This window comes from Protopterus annectens, chromosome 3.part0 (genome assembly GCF_019279795.1).
Source record: "Protopterus annectens isolate FY-2018-M chromosome 3.part0, PAN1.0, whole genome shotgun sequence".
NCBI lineage: Eukaryota > Metazoa > Chordata > Ceratodontiformes > Protopteridae > Protopterus > Protopterus annectens.
This window is the reverse complement of record NC_056731.1, coordinates 178,205,717-178,218,493: the sequence shown is the minus strand read 5'-3', so window position 1 is coordinate 178,218,493 and position 12,777 is coordinate 178,205,717. Positions and strand designations below refer to the sequence as shown.

Here is a 12,777-nt window from a genome sequence, read left to right as displayed (position 1 = left end):
AGGTAGTAAAAGGGAAAAAGAATCCTATTGGTAAGAGTAAATGACAGAAAAATAAATTTTAAAGGGATAAGTACAAAAGAAAAAAAGAAAGGAAGTGGATGAAAAAGAATGTATGTGGTTAAGGTCTTTGGCTCACAGACATAAGGTACAGTATTTGATTCTCACCTTTGGGAAAGAAATTGGTTAAGCTTAGAATGGCCTATTAAGAAAGCTAGCCCAGCAATAAACTATGAATTTATGAAACCATGAATCTAAGGAAAAGGGAAAATTTAAATTTTAGAGTGCTTTCTGTAAATGTGAATAGTATTAAGAATATAGTAAGAACATTAATTTTGGAGTGGTGTATTACATGTGATGTAGCTGTAATTATATTAGAAGACAAAATTTTTAACAAATGAAATATTAAAAACAGAGAAACTATGGGGAGGAAAGATCATATGGAATTTGGGAAATGAGAGATGTTCTGGAATAGCTGTATTTTGTAGAAATACAGTAAAGATATTAGATGTAATTTTATCAAAAGGGAAATATTAACCATTGTAGATTTAAAATGGAAAGAACAACTCTACATAATTATAACATTTTATGCTTATACTAACTGTAAAGAAAGGAAAAACCTATTTTATCAAATTTTACACTATGTAGTGCTAACTATGAATATTATAATTACAGAGGACTTTAATTGTGATTTAAGAGGCAAGCATAAAAAGAAAGGAAATTATATAAGAAAAGTGTTATAAGTTACAAGATGTGGTAAATTAAAATTCTGGAACAAAAATTCATGGACTTACAAAAGGGGTATGTACAGAACTAAAATAGATTATTTTATATTTTCAGAAGGTTTAGCTATAGAAGGGGCAGTAGTTGAAGCAGAATTTTCTGATCATTTTGCAGTATGGCTAGAGATAAAAGAAAACAAGAGATACATTAAAATAGGCAAAGGAATAAAAAGAATAAATGAGAAATCATGGAATGAAGAAGGAAAGAGATTAGTAATACAGTTATGGAAAGATCATATTACTGCAAGAACATTTTATAAAAATTGGTCTGAATGGTGGGTGATATTTAAGGAAAAATATAAAAAATGTTTACAATGGCAATATGATGTGAGAACAGTAGAAAAAGAAAAATATAAAATAACATATAATGATACATCAGAAGATTTTGAACAATTGTAGAAAGTACTTTGACAAAGAAAAAATTATATGAAAGAAATCAAGAAAAATACAAGAATTGTTATATAAGCAAAATATGTTTTACAAGGAAAAAGAGAAGTATCAAGTTAATTAAGCAGGTTAGTAAAGGAAGATGATAGTGTAATGAGAGAAATAAAAAATGTACATGGAGAAATAGAAAGAACTCAGAAAAAGATCATGAATAGTGTAATACAATATGTACAAGAAATGTTTGAAGAAAAAAAAAGGCAGTGAAGAAAAAAATGTGGAAAGTAAAAAAAAAAAAAAAAAATTAACGGAAAACGAGAACAGAGTTGGGAAAGAAGGTTTCCTTAAATGAGCTAGATAAATATTATGCCAAGTAAATATAGGTTTGGCTGCAGGCCCAGATGGAATAGGGTATGAAAATTTAAGAGGCTAGCAAAAAATATTTTTTAAAGACTTTGAATGAATGGGTAAATTAAGGTTTTATGTATAAAGAATTATGCAGTGAAATACTTAAATTCATATAAAAATAAGAAGCAAATGATGTAATCACAAAGTAAAATGCCAAGATTTTTGTCTGAGACTGGTTAAATTGTAAAGTAAATGGAAATATGCCATATAAAAAGAAAAGTGATAGAATATGCTTGCATTGTCAAGAAGAAGAAAATATGGAAAGTGTTTCTGAAATGTAAAAGAGTAAAAAAAAAATCGGGAAAACTATATAAAGAAGATTTTTTTGAAGCTATAAAAGAAATTAATAAAATAAGCATAGGCATGATTAAATATGGATATAAGAATAGAAGTAAAGAATATGTTAAAAGAATAAAGTTATGTTATATGAATGAAGGAATTAATGACATTGTTTAATGGTAAACAGATTTTAGCAACAATAACAAGTAATATCAGATGGTGGTTATGGAAAAAGGAGTTGGGGGTCTAATAAGGGTGAAAGTTTAGCATGATTGTATAGGAAATTATGAATATGTATAAACAGATGCATATTTTTATATGTAAATATTTGTAAATATGTAAATGTTTTGTATAGAATAATTATTTTGTATATAAATAAAGGACCCCTACTCTTTTTAATAGATGCTATGGGATGATTTACATCCACCTGAGCTACCAACAACTCAAGCAGATGGGACCTTGGTTTAAAATCTCAAGGTAATGCTAGAAGTCTACATCTCAAGATGCACTCTCTTGAGGCTCTCCTAAAAATGGAGAACATCGATATCTGTGTAGAAACTGAGACCTGGTTCAAAGCTCCAGAGAGCACCCCTGCAATACCAGGCTACAACACATACCACACTTTTCGGCCACCAAACCAGGACCAAAACACTAAAGGTGGAGGAGTGTCCATATTCACCAAGGATATTAACACCTCCAGGCTGGTTGCCCAATACAATGCATATGAAATTTTCCAGGTGCAACTAACACTAGATAAGACTGCAATCCAAATTGTAGCTTGCTACAGATCCCCCCCACCATGCCCCATGATTCTCACTACACCTTTTTAAACATACTGGAAAATATTAAGATACAACCAAACACCCTAATACTGGGTGATTTCAACTATCCTGCCATTAACTGGGAAAACTATTCCTGTACCAACATCTTTGCTCAACGGTTCTTGGAATTCATATATTCCAACACCCTAGAGCAACTAACTTATAGTCCCACCAGGGGTACCAATAGTCTAGACCTGGTCAATTACCAACATGGGAGATCGATGCTTCACACCAGTGGTCACCCCCTCGGTCAGATCAAACCATAAGCTAATCACCCTTGACATCCACATCCCACCCCACCCCCCTTTAAGGAAACCTCCGTAAAAAACTTCTCCAAAGCCAACTTCATGCTTCTCAAGTCAGAAGTAACAAGCTTCATGACACCCATACAGATGGAGGTTCAACTGCTGAATCCTACACTAAGGTGCTGTACGAGCAACATTCACTTGTGCATGGACCGAGCCATCCCAAATAGAACCAAGATGCTGTCCTCTAAAAAAAGGAAGCCAATCTGATAATCCCCTGCCATAAACAAGCTGTACAACAGAAGGAAGAAACTGTTGCAGAAAAGAGGAAGAACCCAGGACTCAGAAAAACTCTCTCACCAGCCTCAGTAGAAAGCTGAGATCCCTCATAAAATCTTCCAAAGCTAGTTACGAAAACAAAACTGCCGAAGATTCCAAAGACAACCACAAGGCATTCTATAGCTATGTCAAGAATCTAATTGGCAATACTCAGATCTGCTCTGAGCTACAGCAGAATGGCATTAAATGTACTGATCTCAAGGATATTGCCAATATTGTGGCAGATAGATTCTGTGCCAAATTCACCCCCCCTCTCACCCCCTAAAGGGCCCATCTCAATACCGAAAGAATGCCAAATTCTGGTAATCATGGCCACTCAGGTATAAAAACACACTCTCCAAAGCCAAGAATACAGCATCCATGGGACCGGACAGCATGCCGGGCTGTGTACTGCATGAACTACAAAATGAACTGGCACCTCACCTATGTGTCATGTTTAATCATAGCCTCACCTCAGGCTTCATGCCCACAGAGTAGTGGACAGCTACAGGCATCCCACTCCACACGGGGGGATCCACTTTGGATCCCGGGAACTACTATCCCATCAGTCTGACGAGCCTGATCTGCAAGGCCAAGGAACGTATTATCATGGAACTTATAAACAAAGACATTGGCAACCTTCAAACACTGGACCCCACCCAATTTGGGTTTGTGAAGGGCCGATCTTGCCTCCTGAATCTGATCGACTTCTTCGAATGTCTCCAGACTGAAAAAAAATTTGTCATGAAAAAAGTAACATATTCCCATTTACAAACACGTCACATATATTCTTTCGTATAACTATCATAAATGCAGCATTACATAAATTGCGCAATTCCTGCATTCCCTTAAATCTCACTTCTGTAAAACATTATCCTGCATGTATTGTTCCCACAATTTCCTCTTTTTTCTACGTACTTTGGTCCTATCCTTTTCTAAAGATCCCATGTCCAGTTGCATCTCTGTAACAATATTCAGTACTTTAAATACAGTTGGTTTAGACTTCGATTTTTATTTTCTAGCAATTGCTTTTTTGGCAGACAGCAGTATTAAACATACCAAGGCCTTACTATGTCTAGACAATTCAGATCCTGTATCCCAGCTTGCTTAAATAAATACATACATACATAAAATTTCCTTAGTTACACCCACTTGCTTACCCAATATTTCTGACACAGTAGTCTGTAGGGAATTTTTAAAGCCTGCCAACTCATTACACTTCCAAAACATATGTGCCCAGTTGCCTCTTTTTTGCACAAATTACCTCCAATATCTAGCAACTACCAGAGAAAAAATTATTTGGAGTCTGCTTGGGGTATAAAAACCTCTCTTCTCCTTAAGAATCTGCATCCAAAATCCCACACTATTCTTACTTCTTCAATCCCCCCACCCCCCTTCATCATTATACCTTTCCATTTTGAATTATGTCTTTCTGCTTGTATTATGTATATGAACCCTAATTGCGTAACTCTAAAATATCCATTCAAATCAGGTAGTCCTAAACCACCTTGTTTTACTGGAGGGATCAAATCATCCCACTTGACCCTTGCACTCTTCCCCTCCCAAATAAATTTTTTCCCCTCCTATGACTGATAAGCCTGATCTGTACATAAAACTAAAGAAACTAAAAACATTTTCACTGCTTGTATTTTGCAATCTATATCTATACACAAGAGCTTCAAGTTTCTCAGTTTTTGAATTGTCTTTTGTTTAGTTTTTTCCCACATATCTTTAGCTGCCATAAAAGAATATTGTTTAATTCATACTCCTAAACAATTCATTTTATTGTGTCCCCATAAATTTGGGTACTGCTGAACCAATCCATGCCTAGGTGTATAGTTTACAGCTACTGACTTTGATCTTCATTAATTTTATATCCTGAAAAGACTTCAAACTGTCTGAAAATGTTCCACAACACTGAGATATCCCCATCTAGTTTTATCAAGTTCAAAATAATAACATCTGCAAATAAAGCCAACTTTTCTTCATTACCATAACAATTATATCCTTGAAATTCCAAGTCCCTTATTTTCTTTGCCAGTGGCTCTAAATATAAAGCAAACAACAAAAGAGAAAGAGGACAACCCCTGCCTGGCTCCTCTGTTCAGACTCGTGTCAGAGAAGAGCCTTTCTACTTCAATTTTTGCCTCAAATCTTCCATATATCATTCTAATTAACATTATTACTGTATCAGGGGAATGCAAATGCTACCACTGCCATACTCATAAAATCTCAGATTACTCTGTTAAATGCTTTTTCTGCATCAAGATCCACCAACTTCTTACATTCTGTTTCCATCTGGATCGTCATTGTTCTAATAACATTGCCAAATATTTGGTTCCCCTCCACAAAACCATGATGATCAATATCTATCAATTTTGGCAACACATTTATTATTCTTTAGCTACTATAGACAAACACAAGTTTAAAACTAAAATGGGCCTATAAGAAGCTGGGCCTGATGGGTCTTTACCGTCTTTAGGTATTACAGCTACCACAGCTTTTTTCCCCAGGATGTTGTGTTTTATCTCCACTTAAAATACTGGTAAACAAATGTTTCCAGATCTTTACATCTTTCTTCTCTCCTGGCTTTTAAACTTCAACAGGAACGCCATCTATTCCTGGAGACTTTCCTACACATTGATTATATGCCACTGTTTTATCTCATCTCCGTCTATCTTTATTGTCAAATGTAGAGCCTCATCTACCTCTAACCTTGGCATTCTTAAGTCTTACATAAATATTTCCATTTGTTCTCTTTCTTGGTTACCACATTTCTCTACTTTAGCCAATTATTCATAAAATGTCCAACATATCTAAAACCTCTACAGGATCTCTGGTTATTTTTCTTGTTGTATCCTCCTTAATTTGGCAACAACTCTTTCTACTTTCTGTTGACTAAGTTGTTGTGCTTTAAGTTTTTGTGCTGTGAAATTATCAAAAAACAGTTGTTTAACACAATCTTTTTAAGATCGTGCATGTAACACACATACTCCCTTATTTTCTCTTTAGACCTCTGCAGTTGCATTTCTTCTTGTTCTGTGACATGCACCTTATTCTGGAAAACTTTAACCTTTGTCAGCCCCTCTAAATAATTCCTGTTACTTTTTAACCATATCTCTTTTTATTTATATCCTATTTATAATCTCCAGTTTCATTTTATCTCACTCACTAGCCACAGCCTTTGAAGAAATGTCTATCTTCCCTAATAACTCTTGAGTAATTTCCACTACTCATCCCTTAACTCAATCACTCCAATGCAGCTCAGGAAGTTTGCACTGTAACTTCCAATGGGTGGAGCCTAAGTCATTTGACAGAATCAAATTGTGTCCTCATACTTCAAACAAATGTTCATATCTCTGGAACCATAGGGATTATGAAAGAAGTATAAATGGCAAACTCTTCAGCACAAACTATTTTTATAGTGGTAGTATTCTTTAGGTTCTAGGACTTAAACTGAATTTTATAAGTCACAGTAAACACAGTAACTATTACATTTGTAATATTTTGTAAACAGCTTACAATATCTCAGCAACCTATAAGTTGCACACACATGGTCAACAGCTTTCATATGATGCTAAGGAGTTCTGTCTGCGTTACTTGGTTGTTGAGATATTTAGAAAAATGTGAAAAATGTATCTATATAAATTGATATCATAAAAACAATTAATATTTAATTTACTTGCACTAGACAGAGATCAAATATTAATGCAGTTGAGTTTTCTACTGTGTAAGCTTTAAGATAAAACTCTTGTCCATAGCATGGTTTTGAAATTACTGATGCAAATATGAACAAGCAATATTTAACACTTAGTAGGTGTTAACTACAGATGCACCTGGAGGCATCACTTGGATGTAATGAGTTAATTCCTCTCTTTTTAACAGGTAGGTATGGAAGTGTGAGTGTCTCATCTGTAGTTCACTACCCTGCATTTTAAACTTTAGTTATTGGAGCATGATCTGAAATAGTTAATGGATATGCACTGAAGATTTCAATTAAATGCACATGTTCCTTTGAAATAAAATTTTATTTAGTCTAGCCCAGTTACTGTACTCTTGGGGAATAATATGTTAATTCTCACCGAGTTCCTACTACTGAATTAACGCATTCTATACCAAATATTTTTATAAATTTCTTCAGAAATCTGACTTCTTCTGTAATATTTTCCTTTCTAGGTCCACCAGGTCAGGTACATCCTCACTCTTAAAAATCAAGTTCCTCTCCCCACCTATAAGTAATATTCTTTCCTGAAAGCTGATTATTTCTTCCAAAAGTTTCTTAAGCTCCAAAACAGCAGTTTTAGGTGGAACATAAGTACATGTCAGTATAATCCTCTTCCCTTGCCAGGAGCCCCTCACTACCACACATCTAAGGTTATATTTTTTCCTCTTCTATCACTATTGGCACTGCTCTAGCAATTACTGTAAGCATTCCCCATTTCCTTTGTCCATGATATTCTGCTGAATATCCACCCTGGAATCCTTTTTTTTTAATTACATTTACATGCTCACCTCTTTCCATACGTGTCTCCAGAAGCACTGCTATTGAACTCTGCACTTCTTAATACAATTCAATACTCCTACCTTTTTGACTATACCTGAGAGGGCATTTACATTCCAAAATAACGTGGATAATGTAGTCATTATAAGAAATTATTACTCCTACCTATATTTTTTCCAGCTTTTGTGTTAGATGCACCCAAAAATATTTAGCAGCTTGATATTCTACACAAATGTTTCTTGTCATCTCCATTTAAAACCATATCACATTTTTCAATATTTTTGGTTATAATGAAACTCCTCAAACAAAAAACAAATACACCCCCTGAACACTCTAATAACCTATTAATTAAAACACACACAAACTATGTACACTTTCAAATAATGAAGTTTAACCCTTCTGATAGGAGCAACTGTCCCAAATTGACAGCTGTATCCACAGGTATTACCTAACCTAAAATTAAGGTTATCCATGCTAAAACACATGTTACAGCCTGCGCTCCTACTTACAATAACTGCTGTCTATTTTTGTCTTATCTTTATCCCCCTCCCAGACATAGGTGTTAGAACCATAGAGTGCGAGTCCCCCACTTTCAACAGCTGCCCAATATGCCCTGAAACTGCTGCCAGAATAACAATTACATGGAAACATTTGCAGTGGTGTTTCCGAAGTAACCACAAGGTCAGGCAGCCAGAAAATGATAACCTAGTAATCTCCTATGATCAAATTATCGCCCAAAGGTAATTTTAAGCCTAGCTGTTTCATCCCACGGTAATATCACAGAAATGATAGTCAACACCCAAGACTGCATTTAGTGATGCCTGGCCATGTCAGGAGTGTTGTGAGCTCTATCCCCGGTAAAAATTTACAGTGCTCCATCCATTCGTCCAGGTTCCTCTTGAACAGTGTCATAGAGGTGCTCTGTTTGACATTACTTAGTAGCCTGTTCCAAAGGCACGGCAGTTGCTGGGAGACAAATCTATCCCTCCGGCATGTCCTAGTTACATCACAGGACATATTTAGGTCCTTGGAATGGGCAGCCCTAGTCCTGTTTGATTTATGGATATCCAGCAAGTTCATTAGGTTTGGGTCTTGGATTGCTCTGTAGGCCAGGCATAAGTCTGCCCTAAGAAGTCTATATGATGCACAGTACAGTGACAGGGAATTTAGTTGGTCTGAGTAAGGCACATGCTGGAACCCCTTAATCTTCTTTGTTAGAAACCTCTGAGGTCTAATTGCAGCATGTGCTTAGTATGGTACATGACAAATGGGGTCTTATACTTAATTATGGGGTGGATAAGTGCACAGCATATAACTTCTATTAATCAGAAAATACATGTTGCAAATCCTGTTCTATAACATTTTTAAATGAATAAGTAATGTTTAAAAATTGTCCTGTTCCAAAGACCTCAGGGGGGTGTATTTGTTTTTGAGTGAAAAAGCCTTTGCAAGTGTTTCTGAGGCATACAAATCAACTTTTTTCGTCAACAATTTTGGACAAAGCAAAAACATAACAGAGGAATGAAGTTTCAAAACCTGGGACAATTTTTAAACACTGCCTATTAATTTAAGAATGTAACAGATCTGGGTTTGCAACGTGCATTTTCTGATTAACAGAAGTATGAAACTTTTACATTTGGCATTAGTGATTGTCTGCATAACTCCAGGACAATAAAGGCTTTCTTCCACAAATATAAGGACTTCCCTTCCACAAATTTTTCGTGATGCTGAATCCGTTCCACTACTATTACAAGAATTAAATCCAAGATTTTGCTGTAAACCACTTTAATATGAAATAAAATAAAACAACAAAAGTTTGCACGGATTAAGCGCTTTCATCCCTCCACAGAGACTTCATCAGAATCATCTAGTAACCATTCTAAAAACATTTTATATCTTTACATTCACTATCATTGGTTGGCCATTTAATACTTCAATTATCCAATTATTCATTTATATAACCATGTTAGTGTTTCACTTCAGACCTTCTGACCTTTTGTTAACCTCTTAGTAAAAACATATACATGCATTTACAAGTTGCAAGAATGATTTTATCTGGGATGGGAAGACAGCAAGAGTCAAGTGGGATAAGCTGATTCATCCAATTGAACAAGGCTGTATGGGATTACCCAATTTGAAGGGGTATTTCAGAGCTACACAGTTAAGGCTCCTATAAACAGCACAATCAGAAACCTATAATTTAAAGTGGAAAGGGATGATGATGATGAAACAAAGGGAAGCTCGAGAAACTAGGATTTTGGATGCAGATCCTTATGGAAAATAACAACAACCATACAGAATATTATATTCATAAAGTAGCAAAAAGTTTTCTAAGAACTAAGCCAAGACAGGAGTGGAGAAGGGAGATTCTTCCGATAGGGATGACTGCAATTAAGGACACAGACAACAGGCAAGAGGGGCTGGAATTTATTGGAGAAAACTGGAAAAAGAACCAAGGTATTGAGAACAAATAATTAGAGAGGAAAAGGTAAAATAATGGGAAAAGGCCAATAATCTATTTGGACTGCATGCTAGAGACTGCCTTCCCTATCAAGGATTGATATCAGAGTATAGGCAACGAGAAAGAAATGGGGGATCCTAAGTGAAAGACCAGCACTGTAAGAGTTGTTAGCAGAATCTAGAATAGAAACTGCTGTTATAAAAGGAATAATTAATATAGCATAGAAATATTGCATGATAACTATAAGAATCAATCAGAAGAGGTTAGAAAGGATTAGAAAGAGAGACTGGATAAGCAATTCACAAAGGAACAATGAGGGATAGATGTAGGTCATCCAAATATGCAACAAAGTCTAGGGGATTTAGGATCTTTGCTTGTAAGTGTTTACAGAGGTATTTTTTTACTCTGAGTAGGCTCCAAAGAATTTTTTCTCAGGTAGATAGCAAATGTTGGAGGTGTGATGGGGAAGAAAGAGGTAATTCGGAACATGTTTTTCTAGGAGTGCAATGAGTTGGGAGACTTTAAAGATTCCCTGCAGACTACTCTGTCAGAGACACTGGGAGAGCAAAGTGGTGTAACTAAGGAAATTACTTTTTTTTGAGCTATGACACAGGATCGAAACTGCCTACACATACTAAGGCCTTGCTGAGTCTAATTATGGTGGCTGCTAAAACGGCAATTACTAGAAAACAAAAATCAGTCTCAACCAACTTTACTAGAAGTAGTGAATATAGTAACAGAGATAAAACAACTAGAATTGGGATATTTAGAAAAGGGTAGCAGCAAATTACATAGAAAAAATGGGAATCGTGAGAACAATACATGCAGAGGAGGAACACGGTTTAAAAGTAGGCATGATTTGAATGAGCTATGTAATGTCTGACTGACACTGACGGGACAGAGTACAAGTGATGTATACAGTTTGCAACTAAAATTATGTCAATATGGTTTGTTTTCATTTATATAACTGTATGATTGCCTATGTCATAAATGATAACTTAATAAAGATGGAGCTTGAGCTGCTTTTTGCTGAACAGCTGCAGAATTCTTCCCAGCCATTGTTTTTCTCTTTACCTTTTCTAGTGGATTTTCTTTCAGGCTAAGTTTCTTCTTTGCTAGCATCCAGGCAGTGTACTTACTAGCCAGTAACTGAATTTTTCTAAAACTGTCAGAATTACTAGCCCTTACCTCTCAGTTTCTTTTTTCGCACTGGGAGAGCTGAAATTAAAATCCTGATCAGTATTAAACCATCCTGGAAATCCTGCAATGAAAATGTTTTGCATCTCTTATACACTTGTTTGGCATACTTTTATCAACTAGAGAAGCTGTGGAAATACTAAAGAGCTCCTAGAGAGCCATGGCATGGACATTGTATGCTGAGGTCTGTATCCCAACCTCAGACCGGACCGAAGTGTGAACATTGGTGGCATTTAGAGGTAGGCCAGAAACCATAGTGGCTTCCTGAGCGGTTGGGCCTAGGAGTCCCTGGAAGAGAGGGCTGTTAATGTGACTCACTTCAGTCACTGTTCGACTTAAAACCTATAGTAGGAATTTCACTCAAACTTCAAGGCCCTTTCCCTTTTTTTTTTTTCTTTTTTCTTTTTGGAATAATGCTAGCAGACAACAGAGTCTGGAGGTCCTGTCATAGCAGTGGACTGCAACACCACTGATAAAGCCAAAGAGACTCTACATTAGTGGCAAGTACTTCAGCCCTATGTTTGAGAGTTTCTGCATGGAATTTTCCACAGTCAGGACAGTTAAAGATGTTGTGCTGAGTCACCAAGCAGAATGGACAAAATGAAAATCTTTATGTGGGATTTGCTTCCACACTTAAAACAATTAACTTTTTTTTAACATTAAATCAGTAGCAAAATTTCCCCAATGGGGTACGTAACTGATTGTAAGAAGAAGGTGCTCTGGAAACATGGACTACAAACATACTGAACACACATGAAGTACATCAGACTGCATGACTAGAAAGAACTGAAAATGGCACTGATAGATGCCCTTCTCATACGCTAATGCACAGATGTCGGTCTTTGGATGTCCATCGGCTAGGGATGACGATGCAAAGACTCTGAAAATTGGGCCATTCAGGGATTTCTGCATAGCAGGAAGACCAATGAATCAGTACAGCAACACTGACTAAGATGAACATCTAGAAAGGGAAAGGCAACAGAGTCGGATGAGGCATAGAGGAAGTTTGGACTGCAGGTTACAGACTGCCTTTTCTACCAAGGACTGAGATCAAAGTAAGAAAGGGATAGGGGAGTCCTAAATGAAATACCTGCTCTGGTAGAGCTTTTAGTTGAATCTACAACAGACATTGCTGTTATAAAAGAGATAATCAGTATGGCATAGAATGTTACATGATAACTATAAGAATCTATCAGAAGAAGTGAGACAAGACTGGAAGAGAGACTGGAAAAGTAATTTATAAGGGAACAATGGAAAGACATATGAATGACTCCCAAGTATGCAGCAAAGTAAAGAAGGTTTAGGATTTTTGCTGGGAAGTGTCTACATAGGAATTTTATACACAAAGTAGATTTCAAGTAATTTTTCCTCAGGTACAGAGCAA

The 12,777-nt window shown here is 36.0% G+C and overlaps 1 protein-coding gene across 1 annotated transcript in view; it reads right to left on the bottom strand.

Moving 5' to 3' along the window:
• Positions 1–12,777, bottom strand: part of SACM1L (SAC1 like phosphatidylinositide phosphatase) — a 1,643,742-nt gene that overhangs the window by 338,899 nt on the left and 1,292,066 nt on the right. The window lies entirely within an intron of this gene.